The sequence below is a fragment of the Balaenoptera ricei genome, chromosome 3, assembly GCF_028023285.1.
Source record: "Balaenoptera ricei isolate mBalRic1 chromosome 3, mBalRic1.hap2, whole genome shotgun sequence".
Taxonomy (NCBI): Eukaryota; Metazoa; Chordata; class Mammalia; order Artiodactyla; family Balaenopteridae; genus Balaenoptera; species Balaenoptera ricei.
The window spans coordinates 1,058,074-1,077,141 of NC_082641.1; positions in this window are offsets into that span (position 1 = coordinate 1,058,074).

Here is a 19,068-nt window from a genome sequence, read left to right on the forward strand (position 1 = left end):
GTTAACGTTTAGACGTGCTTTTTGTGCACTAGACTGTGCCTCCTAAGACTTCTCTTAAGAAGGGGTCAGTTCTGGTCCCTCCAGGGGTCAGCCTGCTTCCCGTGCGGACGGATGAGCCGTGTTGCTCTGAGCTTGCGCGGCGGGGCTCAGGCCCCTCCTCCACCTGCGCACGTGCGCCGTCTGACGCCTGAGCCTCCCGTGGGAGGCGTGGTGCTGATGCAGGACCCGTGCCTGGAGTCGAGGGAAGACGGCTAAGGAGAGGAGTGACAGTGATAAACTCTAACCTTTCATTTCCCTTTTACACAAATGCTCGCACGTGTACCGTGGAGCCCAGGTCTGTGAGCGTTAAGTCCGCCGGCTGGAGCCGAGCAGGTTGTTTTCTCTGCAAAGGGCGCTGAGCTCTGTTTACAGTGGTCAGGGTGGGTCAAGAACATCCAAGTACTTGCAACACCGCCTTCCAGAAGAAGCCTTCTCGATTCCTAGGGGACTGTCCCTGTCTTTTCTGGTTATTTTATCCAAAATTTATTTCTTACTAAGTGTTTAAGTCACTTTTCTCGCTAGCTAGTTTTCCCCAAGCGTTTAACTTGATTTTCATAAAAATAGCTCTCTCTTCACATTCATGAGACTGTGTAACATTTAATTAATTTACAAATTTAATGATAGAAATGTGATCAGCATAAGCAAATTTTTGAAAAGTTAAATATGCCTTTTGGAAAGCGTACAAGCCAAACGGTGGTGGCAGATGGACAGATGCCTGACGGAGAGGCCTTCACAGACACGGTCCTGGGTGGGAGTGTCTCAAAGGGTGGGGGAGGGTGGGAAGCTGGGTCTGAGGCCCGAGTTTGAGGGGAGAGCTAAGAGGGTGTTATGGGTTGATTATGTCCCCTTCCCCAAATCCATATGTTGAAGTCCTAGCCCCCAGGACCTCCGAATGTGACCTTATTTCAAAATAGGATCTTTGTAGAGGTAAACAAGTTAAAACGAGGTCATGAGGACAGGCCCTAATGCAATATGAGTGATGTTCTTATGAGAAGGGGAAATTTGGACACAAAGACGGGTGCACGCAGAAGAAAGATGTGAAGAGACACAGGGAACATGATCTCCATGTGAAGATGGGGATTGGAGAGATGCATCTGCAAGGCAAGGGATGCCAAACCTGCCAGCAAACCCCCAGAGGCTAAGAGAGCGGTGTGGAATAGACTATCCCTCACCGCCACAGAAGGAACCAGCACTCCTGACACCTTGATCTCGGATAAGTAGCCTCCAGACAGCGAGGGAATAAATTTCTGTTACTTTAAGCCGTCCAGTTTCACTGGTTCCTCGTTAGTCCTCAGGGCTCAGGCCTTGGACCTTTTCTCTTTGTCCACACTCGTTCTCAGTCAAATATCTCATTCAGTCTCATGGCTTAACTAACACCCATAGACCAACCATCCAGACAGCTGTGTCTGCAGCTCAGACCTCTCTCCCCAAATCCAGACCCATGTAACCAACTGCCTGCTCGCCACCTTGCTCGGAGTTCTAATAAGCACCTCACTGAACATGGCCAGCACCGAGTGTTTGATTTCTCCCCCCAAAATACTCTTCCAAAAGAATTCAGGGAAGCACCTGGGGGAGAATTAGAGCCAGAACTAAAGTATGTGGAAGTTGGAGCCTCACAGGGCAGCCCTCTTCACGCTGGCACTCGGGAGTTTCCCGTCGTAATGCCTGGTTCACAATCATCTCTTCCTCACTTGAAGTCTGCTGGTTGGCAAGCCTGCCCGTGTGTACCCGAACCCAGGAAATAGGATGGGCTGGCTCTGGAGGAGAGGCACAACTCAGGGGACAAAAGGAAACATTGCAAGTGGCTCTGATATTCTCAGAGAAAATTCAAGAAGATAGTGTGTCTTTTAAATAAGAACATGCTTCAAATAATCAAGAAGCAGGAAAGTTATGCTAGAAGACAGTGACCGTGGACTTTAAACTTCCAAGAGAACGCAATTTTCCACCTAGAATTATACGCCCGCTGAGGCAGACATCTCGGAGTCCTCCCACACCACACTGCAGTGGTCTCTCCTGAGCAGACCCGTGCTTCCTCCTGTGACACTTGCAGATCTTCGCCCAAGGGCTTTCCTTCTCTGGCTGAGGGTGCCGACCCGCAGGTTGGAATCTCCAGGCAGTCAGCACTCCTGCGAGCAGCCCTCTCCCAGCGTCTGATGGGACATTTTGGCTGATGGCTCTGACCGGGATAACTTGGAGGATGTACTATCATAGGCTCCCAGAGGTCCTCGTGTGCTCACGGGGGCTACCTGAATGTCCAGGGCCATCATAGTGGTTTGCTTCTTCTCTTCTTCCATGATTTCCTGCCTCCCTACCAGGGCTCCCTGGGAGTACCTCCCCAAAAAACTGCTTGCCGTTAACTGCCCCCTTGTCTCAGGGGGAACCCAGTCTTAGATACAAATCAAACTATTACTGGCTATGAGAATACTAAAAATAGAGTATAGATGTGTGCGTGTTCATTGTTTATGCCGCGTGTACCAACCCTGTGTTAGGATATTACATGAGGATGTAGTCCAACAAAATAGGAAGTCAGGAAGATGTGGATCTGGGAGAACAGTGGATACAGCTCAGAACAATGAGAAATTGGCCAGGGTGACAGACCCAGGAGAAGAGAGGTCTCCAGGAGGGAGGTCTCCGGGGAGAAGAAAATAACGGTGGTGGTAGATTTCACTGATTTGAAAATGACCTTAAATATTAGATCTTAAGGACAAGGCTGAAGCAGTTAATGCAAGAAAAACAAGGCAAGTAGAATCTCCAGGGAAAACAAAAAGCTACTAAAGGAAGGGAATAGAATTATAGCATATGAGTACACTTTGCAGTGAGTAACATAAAAAATCCATAATGTAAATATGGTTCATAGATTTTTCGAGCTTTAGAATCAATCAGACAGAAATCAGAGAATTCTTAATTATGGTTATGGAATACAATGCAAATGGTATCAAACTTGACAATATAAAAGTAAAATATAAAGAGAATTTGGGAGGTGGAAGGGAGGGATGATGAGGAAATGGAACCATGAGGGGTGGTACCATCTCATCTCACGATATAGGGAAACAAATATTCACTCCATAGTTAATGCAACAAGAAGTAGAATTCCAAGTATATGATCCAAAGTGACAAAGTAATCAATGTAGGAGCTAAAAATTATCAGACGTGGAGAGGGAGAGGTAATGGGAGTGAGCTAAAGTCACATCTCCGTAGGAAGTCAATAGATAATACCAAAAATTGTTATTTCAATAAATAGTGCTATAAACGTATTATTAAGAGAAGTGCAGGTAAAAATAACTGGAAGAATTAATACCAGCAATAATTAGAAGTGGCCTTTCCCAGGGGATGTGTGGTCAGACTGTGGGGCGAGAGCTCTGTTGTTTTTTTCACTATTTGAGTTAAAAGTCAGCATTCAAACATACTGTTTTTGTAACAATTTAAAAGTGCAATTAAAAATTTCGGCAGTTTAATAATCCACAAGGTATCTTTTTCTTGTTCTCACTGTGCACTTCATTTTAAAGCTAAATGTACACTGTTTTTAATTGCCTGTCAGTCGGGTTCGCTCCTGCCACTGACCTTCTCTTGTGATGGATAATTGAGAGCTGGCTCTAAAAAGGGACAGAAGCTTAAAATAGCTGCTGTAAAGCGAACGACACATCATCACAACCGGATAACTAATTCCCAATACAGAATATTTTCATGGTGACATTTCCCCTGTGACATCTGCGCTTCAGTGACATGGAGGTCTCTGGAAAGGAAGCACGTGGCTAATGGCAGGGTGGGTGACATGTCCTGCCCATCTGCTGTCACCGAAGCCCCCCCTGCTGGAGCCTGCCTGCTGCGGGGACTCCCCTCACAACTTTACATAATTAAACCTGACCAGAATCACCCTCATTATAACCACATCTCCTGATAACTTCCAAACTACGTGGTCCCCGGGATCCTATTGGAATAGGAGGTCCTGTTCTATATTTGGCTACTAGCAAATGAGGTCCTTTTCCCAAACTGCAGAAATAGATGAATAAAAGGTACTGGTGCAAATCAATCCAAAAGTAGAGGCTAGAGATGGTAATTGAGGTGATAATTTGGTGATATGGAACTTAATGACAGAGGCTAGCACCTAGATAATTTTGTAATTGGAGTCAGTGCGATCTCTGAGGTAATTAATTGGGTGGGAGTAACCATTTTTCATCACTAATAGGAAAGTGCTTGGGAAGTCACAGCATTAGTGCTGGAAAATAACTCTGAGTTCCTGGAGTCCCACTGCCGTGTTTCCAAATTGAGACTCTCAGGGCCCACAGAGGTGAAATAAATCAGGTTTCCAACCCTATCCCCACGACTGCAAATCAAGTCCTTTGCATGACACCCCTGTAGCTGCCTGGAACTTTATTAGTTGTTTAAAAATTGTGTTGTTAGGCAGTCACACCGGACATATGAAGATGGTCGATGCATTTCAACTCTACTCTTTCAAGTACTTGGTGACTAACCATTGTAAATGCTGCGGGCAAAGGGTTTTTCCCTGCAACATGGTGTTTTGTGTAAAAGTGGTGAACAGCAAATTGGATGCGTTGTAAAGCCAGAGAACACACCTTTTGGAGAGGCCGTGCGGCCAAGTGGTGAGCTACATAGACCTGGAATCAGGCGGGTCCAGTGCCCGCCCACACTTGGCTGTCACGTAAGCGTGGGACGTGAGCCTCACCCACACCCTTGCTGGGAACGTCGAGTTGGATGACCTGGAAGACAGCTCCTATGGTCAAAAGGAGGCTAGAATGTGGTGGCTGAATGTTTGAGAATCCTGTGCTTATTTAAACAGAGAGGAGAAAGCTTGGCTGTCCTGTCACCCACAGTGGATACCCAGACCACGGCCGTCCCAGCTGCAGGAGCAGACAGAAGCTCTGAGGCCAGAGACCCGGATGCCTTGTTCTGGCTGCGCATCCTCTGAAGACCTCCCCGCGTGGAGACAAGATGAGAAATGGGCCCGTGGAGGTGTCAACCGGGAGCCCAGTCAGGGAGGCTGGGATCAAGCCTGTTCTAGGAGCATCGCGAAGTGGTAGGGCGGCAGGAGTCACCCGACCACCCACCCGAGCGCCTGTGAGGCTGGGTTTCCTGGCTCTGCCCTTGTTCTGAATACAACAAAGACACTTGCAGAGCAATGCTTTGAAGATGAACCCGAGTACCTCAATATAAGTTACCCCTTACTAAAAGGCATGCAGACAGGCCGGGAAATAAGACAGCTCCCTTCCTGGGGTTGTCTGTGTGGAGATGCGCAAATTCCATGACTCCCAGCATCTTCCAGAAAAGTCTCTCCCCTTCCCATTTCACTGTTTAAAAAAATGACTCTGTTTTTATTGTGGAAGGAATACATGCTTATGATAGAAAATTGAGAAAACACAAACCTTATTGAAAACAACATGTTCTTGAAGAAATGTTTAGCTGTAGCATCTTTTGGATTTGTCTCAGTAAGATGGTAGCACCTAGGTGACGGAGGCCTCCGGAAATCATTGGGAAGACTTCCTTCTCTCTTGATTCTGCCGAGCATGGAACTTGTGTTCCTTAAAAGCTGGAAAAATTTCAGCAGGGACAAACCCGTAACTGTTTATTTCTTTTTCAAAATAATGAAAGCATTTCAAGTATCTATATTTTCTCTGAATTCAGCTTTTGCCACTTCCTATTCATTTTCATGGATTGGGTTCTCATTTTACTTTTTAAATTAGCCTTTAATTGGAGTCTTTCTTTTCTCTTTGAGTAGTGATTTAAGATTTTGTTCTTCAAATTGCACAATTGGTTTTTATTTTAAACCCCTGTTATTTGTTTCTCCAGTTTTCTTTTATTGTCCTTAAACTCTGGTAGAAATGCATCATCCAGTACATTCATTAAGGATTTCTTTGAAAACTGACATTCGATTATTTTCTACAAACATTTGATTGTTGTTTCTAAGTGACGGAGGAGAAGTCTTTGCCTTTAGAAAGCAGTTTGCTTCATAGTTACTAATTTACAATTTATTCATCTTGTTTCACAGTTCCTATTGTTTTGGTCTACTTGATCAGTCTCAGGCTGAGAGTTTACCTTTGTTAACTCTTTTCTTTTTAATAAATTTATTTATTTATTTTTAATTTTGGCTGTGTTGGGTCTTTGTTGCGGTGTGTGGGCTTTCTCTAGTTGCGGTGGCTTCTCTTGTTGCAGAGCACAGGCTCTAGGCACGCGGGCTTCAGTAGTTGGGGCATGCGGGCTCAGTAGTTGTGGCTCACGGGCTCTAGAGCACAGGCTCAGTAGCTGTGGCGAACAGGCTTAGTTGCTCCACGGCATGTGGGGTCTTCCTGGACCAGGGCTCGAACCTGTGTGCCCTGCATTGGCAGGTGAATTCTTAACCACTGTACCACCAGGGAAGTCCCTACCTTTGTTAACTCTTGATGTAAATTTCAGTTTCTCCTTGTACTTCTAATAGTTTCCTTACTACAATATCTGGCTAACTAACGTTCTGACAACTATTTCTTCATTGTGTATTATGCATCTTGTCAGTTTAAAAGACCCTCGTTAGCAGTGGGGTGCAGTTGACTCTGGAGATTGTCATTACTGATATGTAGGTGTGGAGATTGGGCAACTGGCCAGTTCCCCACACCCTACCTCTAGGGATTTGTCCCTCTGTACCCAGAGCAGCCTTTCCTCTCCGGGTTGGTGGAGACACTTCAGGCCCTCTGACGTGGGCTTGACCCTGCCATGAGCTCTGGACGCTGGATGTTAAGTTCCAGGGAGCGGACGACTTTTAACCTGCAGCCTGAAGTAGAGCCCCCAGGTGAACAACAGACCCTCAGCAAGAGATACACGCTTTTATTTTATTTTAATAATTTGTATTGGAGTATGGTTTACAATGTTGTGTTAGTTTCAGGTGTACAGCAAAGAACATTATTTTAAACTGCTGAAATCTGAAGGTTGTTCAAGCAGCATTACATCAGCAAACATCTGCCTAAGACACGATGCTTTCATATTATTTCAAAGACCTTTGCAACAGATTGTCGAACTATCAGGGTGCATTTTTCTTGTTAGGGAAGTAAATTCCCACAGATGCAGAGATTGTCTGTAAGAACCCCAGATATCTTTAGATTCACTGTTTCAGATTTTAAGAAAATTTTGTTCACTATGTTGTAAGTAAAACTGATGTTTAAGAAAATCATTCACTGATAAAAGAAAAACTGAAGGGTGATTCCCCTAACTTTATAAGATATTTATAAATGGAATAATGATAGTTGTAAATCAGACTTAAATCCATAGGGAAGTTTAGAATTTTAGGTTTGTGACTTTCCTATGTATCTATTCATATAGTAAATATTACTTTAAACCAAGTCCCTGACACAGTCTGTTCTCTGCACAAAAGCCACCCGTGGGTAGTGACACCCACCCACGGGCAGCTGCTCAGAAGACGCACATATGTGGGGGCTGAAGGGATGAAAACTCCAGTCCTTCCTATGTTCAGTAAAATCCGCTCCCACCTCACTTCTTGTTTTGCCTGCTTGGGGTGAATAAGGGCTCAGCGGTGGGGACTTTTTTCCTTTTATCTCCACATGTATTTTATGTTAACTTTTAAATACATTTCCATGCATTCTTCTTCTTTTTCTTTTTAGGTTTAACGAAACATTGTACAGGAGAAATACTTATTTTCCTCCATGTAGATAACTTTTACTTCTCACTTTTGCCATCTCTCCACTTTCCCTCTTGTCAAAGAATGCTCTCTATTTAAATCCCATCTTTTTTTAAAAAAGATATCCTGCTTATGTGAGTAGACCGTGTGATTTATCACCCAAATGGGGACATTTTAAAGGTGAGAGATTAAAAAATCTTTATGTCTCACAGAACAAACTAGGAGAAACAGAGGTGCAAAGAAGGAAGGTGAGTGGATTTACAGGCCCCAAGGGCTGCCAGGTGGTGGTGTTCCTGGGGCTCTGTGTGCACCTGTGACCAGTGCCCTTGAGAGTGGGGTGTCGGCTGTGGCTGGGCTTTCTCAGCGACACATTCCAGCTGATCGAGGGAGCAGGAACCTGGAGAAGAGTTGGCTTGGCCTGCTTTGTATGCTGGGACAGTCGCAGCCTCTCATGGTTTCTAAGTCCCAGCTAGCCTGTGGCACGGTTTGGTGTGCCATCCTTCCTCCTGCTCTGCTGTGGGTGGCGACACCGGGCAGGGGCGTTGGCCAGAGGTCAGATGGGGTCTGAAGGCCCTTTTAAAAGTGAAATGAAAACCTTCTAACATGGGAAGAGCTTGTTATGTTTCTCTGATATGAAAATGATCAGTTGCTAGTCATCGGGTCCCCGCTGGGAATCGCAGGCTCCAGCCCGGCTGTGGGTTTGATCAGTGCTTGATTCAGAGATGAAATGTGTTTCATCTTCACCAGCATAGCTCTGAAGCTGAGATCCACAGAGATAATCCACTTGAAACCCCAGCTTCTCTTCCTGCTTCCCCGATGCTTGTGCTGTGTTTCCTTTCTGACTGTGGCTGAAGTTGAGAGTTTAGTTATCAGTGAAGCACAGGACTCATCCACAGGATGACAAAAATGATGTATTTGAGTTCACCCTAAAACCAGCACCAAAGAGAAGGCTTTGGGGCTTCCCAGGTGGTCCAGTGGTTAAGACTCTGAGCTTCCAATGCAGGGGGTGCAGGTTTGATCCCTGGTCGGGGAACTAAGATCCCGCAAGCTGTGAGGCTTGGCCAAAAATAAATAAATAAATAAAAATATATTTTTAAAATCCTAGCTTATAAAATTTACAAAAAAACAAAGAGAAGATTTTACACTGACTTACAGTTTATTTGGAAGGTTTATTTTCAGGCTGCTCTCCTGGCCTTATTCACCTGGTGTTCTATAGTAATAGTCTGCCACCGGGTACTAGCTGAAGGCACTTTCAGTATAATTTTCACTTGAAAATAACTTTAAATGCATCACTTTTAATTCCTAGCACTTAACTACATCATTTTCATTCGACCTATTTTTCATTATCTGTTTGGTGACTGGTAAACTATTAATTCAAATAGATGTGGTTAAGTTTCTTTCCTCAGTGCTGTCTTTAATCACTTCTTAATAGTTTTGATCCTTCATTTTACAACTAAAGTTCCAGAAGACAGTGAGGTGTGTCCACTGGGCAGGAAAAACCTCAGTCCTCCCACCTGTGTTTCCTTTGCTCCCCAAATGGACCACTTCACTTCTGACACTTCTGGTCACCGAACCTGTGGTTTTTCCCCACATTGAGCAATCCTGTGACACCAGCTGGGTGTCCTACAGTCTAACTCAGTTGGAACACTGTCTACCTGGAAACAGCATCAGATCCCACAGGTTAAGGGCTCAGTTCCACAAGACCACCGCCCACTTCAGATGCCAATGGCAAGTGGTCGGTCCCCAGGTTACCCCAACTTTTGCCCAATTCAGCTACAAATCGGTGGTCTCACCACCCCCTCCTCAGGGTCCATTAATTTGCTACAGCGGCTCAGAGAACTCAGGGAAACACTTCCTTACGTTCACCACTTTATTAAAGGATATGAGAAAGGACACAGGTTAGCAGTCAGGTGAGGAGATGCACAGAGCCCGGTCTGGGAGGGTCCCGAGGGCGGGAGCTTATGTCCGCGTGGCGCTGGGGTGCATCCCCTCCGGGTACATGACCGTGCTCTTCCACCTGGGAGCTCAGAGAACCCCTTACTCCTGGGGTGTCGCCGAGGTTTCCTCACGGAGGCGTGGTCCACCATTCACTCCATTTCCAGCCCCCTCCACTCTCTGGAGGGTGGGACGCAGGGATGAGAATTCTAAGCTTCCAATCACGGCTTTGTCTTTCTGGTGACCAGCCTCCAGCCAGGAGCCCACCCAGAGTCGCCTCAGTAGAACAAAATTTGCTCCTGTCACCCAGGAAATTACAAGGGGTGTAGGAGCTCTGTGCCGGGAACCAGGGGCAGAGACCGATATGTGTATTTTCTAACTCACGTCCTCTTTCAGAAGAAGGTTTCTATTTGTTCCCAGGACCCTCACCCACCCGCCGTGTGTAAGGAGAACCCAGTGAGCTCCCGGCTCCACACGGCCACACCCCTCTCTCCCGCTCCTTTGAGAATTTCTCCCAAATGCGCATCAGTTGTCCCTTTGACTGTATAGACAGTCCAGTGAAGCAACTTCCTTAGACATGAAATGAATCACTGCCTCTTAGCAAAAGTCAGTGGGAAAACAAATTTGAGAGGTAATAACATGGGCCAGATTCAGATATTGATATGAAAATAATAATCACTAGCAGATTTATTTTTAAAAACAAATAATATAAATGATACATAATATTAAAAGAGATATGCCACAGTCAAGCATGTGACAGGGAAGAGGGAAGAATAATTATCATCTTATGATGATTATTGTGAGGAATAGGCTTTTTCTTAAGTAAAGGCTTTCCCCTTAATAAAACTGTCATTAAGGAAAAATATTGACAAATGCTAGGCTTCAGCTTCAGTATGTAAGACAGGGAAATTGTATGCAGGTTTGTGAATATTTTGTATAAATCTCTTATCTGGTATAAGCATTAATTAATGTAGGAAAATGCATTTTGTATTTTGTTCAAATAATCAAATGATTAGTGTTAATAACAAATACAAACAAACTCCTGGTGAATTAAAAGGCTAAATAGTCTTCCCTCTTGCAGACATCCATCTGCGGTATTTAATTTTAACACGATGCAGCAAGATACGTTGTTTTCATGAAAATTATGAAGTAGGAACTGGGAAAAGGTGGAACCCGGAAACACTGATATCTGGGAGACTTGTTGGCAGGGCCCATAGTATCGGTTCCTGTGTTAGTTTCTACAAGGGGTCCTGGCCTTCCTGTCTAAGCAAGGTGCACATTTAACTCCTACTAAAGAGAACTAATAATTCTATTTGTTGTCTCTTAATGATTCCACCAAAGAACTGAAAGAGGGAGGCCAAGAGAGAGGGAAACATCTTTTGTCAAATATTCTAACCAACAGTGCATGGCCGGTGCTAAACTTTGGAATAGCTGTTACTGTAAAAATTTACCAACTGGCTGTTAAACCCACTCATGAATTTCACGGTCCAGAGTGAAGTTAGAGAAAAGAGATTCAATAGAAATGTGATCTTGAATGATCTGTTTTTCTACACATTTTTTCCCCTTCTGAAATTTAAGTGAAAATGATCAAGTTGGCCCAGATGAATGAAAATGCAAAGGACGTGGGTTGGATTAGGGGGAATAGGTTTATTTATTCAAACATATCTCAAAGGAAATCGTACTTTAAATAAACCCAGGAAACAGCATAGAATCCACTTTTTAAAACTTGCATTTCTTTTTTTTTTAAGTATTATTGGCAGGGTGATCAAAAAAATAAGGTTCCTTATGCATGAGATTTTCCTTCTGTCTTCTCTGTACGTGTTGTATCTTTTAAAATCTTCTGTCTACTCAGAAGGGGATCGGTGTTTCCCGGCTGAGGCAAAGGTACGGCTAAGGTGACAGCGCAGTGGCTGCTTCTGTCTCTGGCACCGGCACTCCCTGGGCTGCACTGAACTTCAGGAAGAGCCACGGGGTTAGAACCCTCGTCTGCCTCCTTCAAACCCCTGAGCCACGGGGTTAGAACCCTCGTCTGCCTCCTTCAAACCCCTGAGCCACGGGGTTAGAACCCTCGTCTGCCTCCTTCAAACCACTGAGCCACGGGGTTAGAACCCTCGTCTGCCTCCTTCAAACCCCTGAGCCACGGGGTTAGAACCCTCTGTCTGCCTCCTTCAAACCCCTGAGCCACGGGGTTAGAACCCTCTGTCTGCCTCCTTCAAACCCCTGAGCCACGGGGTTAGAACCCTCGTCTGCCTCCTTCAAACCCCTGAGCCACGGGGTTAGAACCCTCGTCTGCCTCCTTCAAACCCCTGAGCCACGGGGTTAGAACCCTCGTCTGCCTCCTTCAAACCCCTGAGCCACGGGGTTAGAACCCTCGTCTGCCTCCTTCAAACCCCTGAGCCACGGGGTTAGCACCATCGTCTGCCTCCTTCAAACCCCTGAGCCACGGGGTTAGAACCCTCTGTCGGCCTCCTTCAAACCCCTGAGCCACGGGGTTAGAACCCTCGTCTGCCTCCTTCAAACCCCTGAGCCACGGGGTTAGAACCCTCGTCTGCCTCCTTCAAACCCCTGAGCCACGGGGTTAGAACCCTCTGTCTGCCTCCTTCAAACCCCTGAGGCACGGGGTTAGAACCCTCTGTCTGCCTCCTTCAAACCCCTGAGCCACGGGGTTAGAACCCTCTGTCTGCCTCCTTCAAACCCCTGAGCCACGGGGTTAGAACCCTCTGTCTGCCTCCTTCAAACCCCTGAGCCACGGGGTTAGAACCCTCTGTCTGCCTCCTTCAAACCCCTGAGCCACGGGGTTAGAACCCTCTGTCTGCCTCCTTCAAACCCCTGAGCCACGGGGTTAGAACCCTCGTCTGCCTCCTTCAAACCCCTGAGCCACGGGGTTAGAACCCTCGTCTGCCTCCTTCAAACCCCTGAGCCACGGGGTTAGAACCCTCTGTCTGCCTCCTTCAAACCCCTGAGCCACGGGGTTAGAACCCTCTGTCTGCCTCCTTCAAACCCCTGAGCCACGGGGTTAGAACCCTCTGTCTGCCTCCTTCAAACCCCTGAGCCACGGGGTTAGAATCCTCTGTCTGCCTCCTTCAAACCCCTGAGGCACGGGGTTAGAACCCTCTGTCTGCCTCCTTCAAACCGCTGAGGCACGGGGTTAGAACCCTCTGTCTGCCTCCTTCAAACCCCTGAGCCACGGGGTTAGAACCCTCTGTCTGCCTCCTTCAAACCCCTGAGCCACGGGGTTAGAACCCTCGTCTGCCTCCTTCAAACCCCTGAGCCACGGGGTTAGAACCCTCGTCTGCCTCCTTCAAACCCCTGAGCCACGGGGTTAGAACCCTCTGTCTGCCTCCTTCAAACCCCTGAGCCACGGGGTTAGAACCCTCTGTCTGCCTCCTTCAAACCCCTGAGCCACGGGGTTAGAACCCTCTGTCTGCCTCCTTCAAACCCCTGAGCCACGGGGTTAGAACCCTCTGTCTGCCTCCTTCAAACCCCTGAGCCACGGGGTTAGAACCCTCTGTCTGCCTCCTTCAAACCCCTGAGCCACGGGGTTAGAACCCTCTGTCTGCCTCCTTCAAACCCCTGAGCCACGGGGTTAGAACCCTCTGTCTGCCTCCTTCAAACCCCTGAGCCACGGGGTTAGAACCCTCTGTCTGCCTCCTTCAAACCCCTGAGCCACGGGGTTAGAACCCTCTGTCTGCCTCCTTCAAACCCCTGAGCCACGGGGTTAGAACCCTCTGTCTGCCTCCTTCAAACCCCTGAGCCACGGGGTTAGAACCCTCTGTCTGCCTCCTTCAAACCCCTGAGCCACGGGGTTAGAACCCTCTGTCTGCCTCCTTCAAACCCCTGAGCCACGGGGTTAGAACCCTCGTCTGCCTCCTTCAAACCCCTGAGCCACGGGGTTACAACCCTCTGTCTGCCTCCTTCAAACCCCTGAGCCACGGGGTTAGAACCCTCTGTCTGCCTCCTTCAAACCCCTGAGGCACGGGGTTAGAACCCTCTGTCTGCCTCCTTCAAACCCCTGAGCCACGGGGTTAGAACCCTCTGTCTGCCTCCTTCAAACCCCTGAGCCACGGGGTTAGAACCCTCTGTCTGCCTCCTTCAAACCCCTGAGCCACGGGGTTAGAACCCTCGTCTGCCTCCTTCAAACCCCTGAGCCACGGGGTTAGAACCCTCGTCTGCCTCCTTCAAACCCCTGAGCCACGGGGTTAGAACCCTCGTCTGCCTCCTTCAAACCCCTGAGCCACGGGGTTAGAACCCTCTGTCTGCCTCCTTCAAACCCCTGAGCCACGGGGTTAGAACCCTCTGTCTGCCTCCTTCAAACCCCTGAGCCACGGGGTTAGAACCCTCGTCTGCCTCCTTCAAACCCCTGAGCCACGGGGTTAGAACCCTCGTCTGCCTCCTTCAAACCCCTGAGCCACGGGGTTAGAACCCTCGTCTGCCTCCTTCAAACCCCTGAGCCATGGGGTTAGAACCCTCGTCTGCCTCCTTCAAACCCCTGAGCCACGGGGTTAGAACCCTCTGTCTGCCTCCTTCAAACCCCTGAGCCACGGGGTTAGAACCCTCGTCTGCCTCCTTCAACCCCCTGAGCCACGGGGTTAGAACCCTCGTCTGCCTCCTTCAAACCCCTGAGCCACGGGGTTAGAACCCTCGTCTGCCGCCTTCAAACCCCTGAGCCACGGGGTTAGAACCCTCGTCTGCCTCCTTCAAACCCCTGAGCCACGGGGTTAGAACCCTCTGTCTGCCTCCTTCAAACCCCTGAGCCACGGGGTTAGAACCCTCTGTCTGCCTCCTTCAAACCCCTGAGCCACGGGGTTAGAACCCTCTGTCTGCCTCCTTCAAACCCCTGCGGGACGGGGTGCCCCACACCCCCTCTGCTCTTCACTCATCATCCCTGCCGGCCACTCCCAGGGCCCCTGCTGAGTCTCATCTTCTCACTCCTGTTATCTCCGTCGGAGCATCCAGTTCTGATAGAGCAGCTTGGGGTCCTGAAGCTGCAATGGCTGCTAGTTTAGATGACACATTTCAGTTTCAACCAAGGCTTATGAAGCCACCCTGCATTTTAAAACTAAGGTGCTCTGATGGGAGTTATTTCAGGTATGAGATAAGCCTCTGGGGCATTTGGGGAGGAGCATTCTTTCTTTTTATTTATTGAAGTATAGTTGATTTACAATATTATATTAGTTTCAGGTATATAACATGTGATTCAATATTTTTATAGATTATACTCCATTTAAAGTTATTATAAAATATTGGCTATATTCCATGTGCTGTACAACATATTCTTGTAGCTTATTTACTTTATACATAGTAGTTTGTACCTCTTAATCGCCTACCCCTGTCTTGCCCTCCCCCTTCTCTCTCCCCACTGGTAACCACTAGTCTGTTCGCTATATCTGTGAGTCTGTTTGTTTGTTTTTTTTTATTGTATTCATTTGTTTGTTTTATTTTTTAGATTCCACATATAAGTGACAACATACAGTATTTGTCTTTCTCTGTCTCACTTATTTCATTTAGCATAATACCTTCTAGGTCCATCCATGTTTTTGCAAATGGCAAAGTTTCATTCTTTTTTTATGGCTGAGTAGTATTACATTGTGTGTGTTTGTGTGCATGTGTGTGTGTATGATATATGTATATGTACCACATCTTCTTTATCCATTCATCTGTTGATGGGCATGTAGGTTGCTTCCATATCTTGGCTATTATAAATAATGCTGCCATGAACATTGAGGTGCATATTTCTTTTTGAATGAAACTTTTTTTTTCTTTTTTTTTTTTTTTCAGGTATATACCCAGAAGTGGAATTGCTGGATCATATGGTAGCTCCATTTTTAGTTTTTCTGAGAAACCTCCATACTGTTTTCCAAAGTGGCTGCACCAACTTACATTCTCACCAACAGTGTAGGAGGGTTCCCTTTTCTCCACACCCTCTCCAGCATTTGTTATTTGTGTTCTTTTTGATGATAGCCATTCTGACATGTGTGAGGTGATATCTCATTGTGGTTTTGATTTGCATTTCCCTCATGATTAGCAATGTTGAGCATCTTTCCACGTGCCTGTTGGCCACCTGCACTTCCTCTTTGGAAAAATACCTACTCAATTCTTCTGTCCATTTTTTAGTCAGGTTGTTTGTTTTTTGATGTTGAGTTGTATGAGCTATTTATGTATTTGGGATATTAACCCTTATTGGTCATATCATTTGCAAATATTTTCTCCCATTCAGTAGGTTGTCTTTCCGTTTTGTTGATGGTTTCCTTTGCTGTGCAAAAGATTCTAAGTTTAATTCGGTCCCATTTGTTTATTTTTGCTTTTATTTCCTTTACTTTAGGAGATGGATCCAAAAAAGTATTGCTGTGATTTATGTCAAAGTGTGTTCTGCCTATGTTTTCCTCTAGCAGTTTTACAGTATCCGGTCTTACATTTAGGTCTTTAATGCATTTTGAGTTTATTTTTGTGTATGGTGTTAGAGAATGTTCTAATCTCACTTTTTACTTGTAGCTCTCCAGTTTTCCCAGCACCACTTATTGAAGAGATGACCTTTTTTCCATTGTATATTCTTGCCTCCTTTGCTGTAGATTAATTGACCGTAAGTGTGTGGGTTTATTTCTGGGCTCTCTCTTCCAAATCCCTTATGCATTCTTCAATATCACCTAGTCTGCTATTAATTCCTTGTAGTGTGTTTTTAATTTCAGTTATTGTATTCTTCAGTTCTGACTGGTTCTTTTTTACGTTTTCTAATTCTTGTTAAAATTCTAACTGTGTTCATCTATTCTTTTCCCTAATTCGGTTAGCATTCTTATTACTAATGTTTTGAACATTTTATCTAGTAAATTATTTATTTCTGTTTCATTAATTATTTTTTCAGGGGTTTTCCCTTATTCTTTCATTTGAAACAAATTCCTCTGTCTTTTCGTTTTGCTTAACTTTCTCTGTCTCTATGGAATTAGGTGACATGGTTGCGTACTCTGGTCGTGAGGGCTGCCCTTGTGTGAGAGTGTCCCTGTGTGGTCTGTGTGTGCCCAGTGGGAGAGCTGAGTCTGACATGAGTCCTGGTCGAGTCTTCCCCCAGGGTGTGCTGGCGGGTATCACCTTGGTAGGGGGTGGGGCTGGGGAAGGAGGGGCTGGAGCCAGAGCCAGGTGTGAGCGGGGGCTTCTCTCCTCAGTGGCCTACACCACCCTATTGGGGTGGGCAGGTCCCAAGCTGCTGGTGCAGAAGCCCTGAGGGTCGGGTTTGAGTGGGCTTCATTCCCCCTAAGTGTTTGCTCTCCCCCCTCCCAGCACCGGCATCCTCGCCACAGATGGGGGCAGTGCAAGAGCAAGAGGGGCTGGAGCAGGCACTCGGCGCAGGTTGGGGCACAGGCGGTGGGGGTCCCAGTCCCAGTGAGGGTCCTGGACCGTTCTTGATCTGTGGCCTCCTTGGGTGCCAGCAATGGCCACCTGCGCCCGAGTCAGATGCTGTTCGGGGTGCAAGCCAGGTCCGTCCCTCACAACCCTGCACCCCCTGCACTGGGGCAGCCCTCACCCTGGTGGGGAGCCACATCATGGAGCAAGAGAGGCCGGAGTGGGTGGTTTGCTCAGGCCGCGGAGCACACTGGGGCAATTGGGAGAAACAAGCCAGAGCCCTGGGCAGTTGGTTTCAGGAGTTGGCAAGTGTGTGCATGCTTTTTACGGCTGTGGGCTAGGCTCCTTACAACCTCACCCCTGCCAGTCCCACTGGTTCTCAAACCAGTCAAGGGGACTTGCCTTCCTGAGGTCGAACCCCAGGGCTGGGGCACCCAATGTGTGGTTTGTAGCACTGACTCCCCAGGGAGGATCCCTGAGCCCGTGTAACTCCCTCCCCTTCCGGGTCCCCTCCTAGGGGCATAGGTCCCGACATGACCACTTCCCCCTTCCTACCTCACTCCCCATGCATCTTTCTTGTGTTAGCCTCCAGCTTGTTTTCAGTGAGAATTGCTCCACATGTAGATGCATTATTGATGTGTTTGTAGAGGGGAGGAGAGCTCCACGTCCACCTACTCCACCATCTTTAGGAACCGCTGCTTTGCTTCCGAGAGCTCGCCGCACAGGCGGTGGGCTCTGTCTGCACACGAGCTGGCTGGCCTTGCCACCAGCATTCCTGACTCGGTTTTCATCTCAGCCCACCAGCATCATCCCAGTGCCATGTGCCTCCGTGGAGCGAGCTGCGGTGAGAGTCTTCTGTTCAACCTGAAGGCGGGACTGAATATCACTGAGACCTGCTTAGCGCAGAGGGCTGCAGCCTCACGGAGTGCAAGGGCACTGTCAGAACTCAGCCCTGGGGCCCCAGATTCAGAATCTTCAGTCCACGTGAGAAGTCAGGCCAGAGATGTGATTGTGTTCATTCCAAGTGCATGTGCAAGATGGATTCCATCACTATTCTCACTAGCAACAATTTTACTTCATAGGTACTGAGTGTCACCTGGGTGACAGGTGAGCAACGTCAGGCAAAAGCTAGATAATTGGGGAAGATTCAGGAAAGTCGTGGTGGAGAAGCTTGTTAGACTAATACTCCTCCAAATGACACTTGTAAACTCCGTAAAAACAAATTTTAAAACCCCCAACTATTTGAAGGCAACAAAGATTGACTGAAGGCAGGAAAAGAGTGTATCCAGCCCTCACCAGACGAAGTTTTACTGGGTATGATTTGCAGCTATTTGGCTTTTCACTGTGGAAATTCTCCCTTCTGCACAGTGTGGGGCCTCTGAGGCTCGAGGGAAAGCCACTGACTTGCTGCTTTTAGGAGTCAGGAGCTGTATGAGCTGCTAAAAGGAAGAAGGGAATTCCCTTTAGGAGGGAACACTAGAAGGGAGCCCCCAAATCTGCATTTATCATGTGCAGAAATTTGTGGCTTACACTCAAATTCACAGGGATGAGGGACTCCAAACTTCCCAGAAAAAAGAAACAGCTGCAAGATTGGAAGAACTGAGTGGAGATATCGGCTGCCATCTGCTGAAAGGTGGACAAAATCGGGCTGTGAGCCCAACCAAGTAAAACACCTGCTAGAAAAAGTAGCATCAATCATCAGAGAAGGTAAAAGAGTTCCACGTCTCTATCATGTATAATTCACAGTGTCCAGTATATAATAAAAAAGGTTGGACATGTGAAGAAACAGGAAATGTGACCCATACTCAAGAAAAAAAACAGGTTATGGAAATTAAAACCAGAACGACTCAGACATTGGAATTAATAGGCAATGACTTTAAAATAACTGCTAAAGATATATTTTAGGACTTACAGGAAAATGAATGAATCGGGGTATGGATGTAGAATTTCAGCAGAGAAACGGAACTTTAAAGAAAGAATGAAATTGAAAGGCCAGAACGGAGACATGTAATACTTAAAATGAAAAATTCACTGGATAGTTCTAGCAGCAACTGGAGGTGGCATAATCAACTCTAGTGAACTTCAAGATAGATCAACGGGACACCTTCCCCCTGGAGAATAAGAGACAGATATTACAA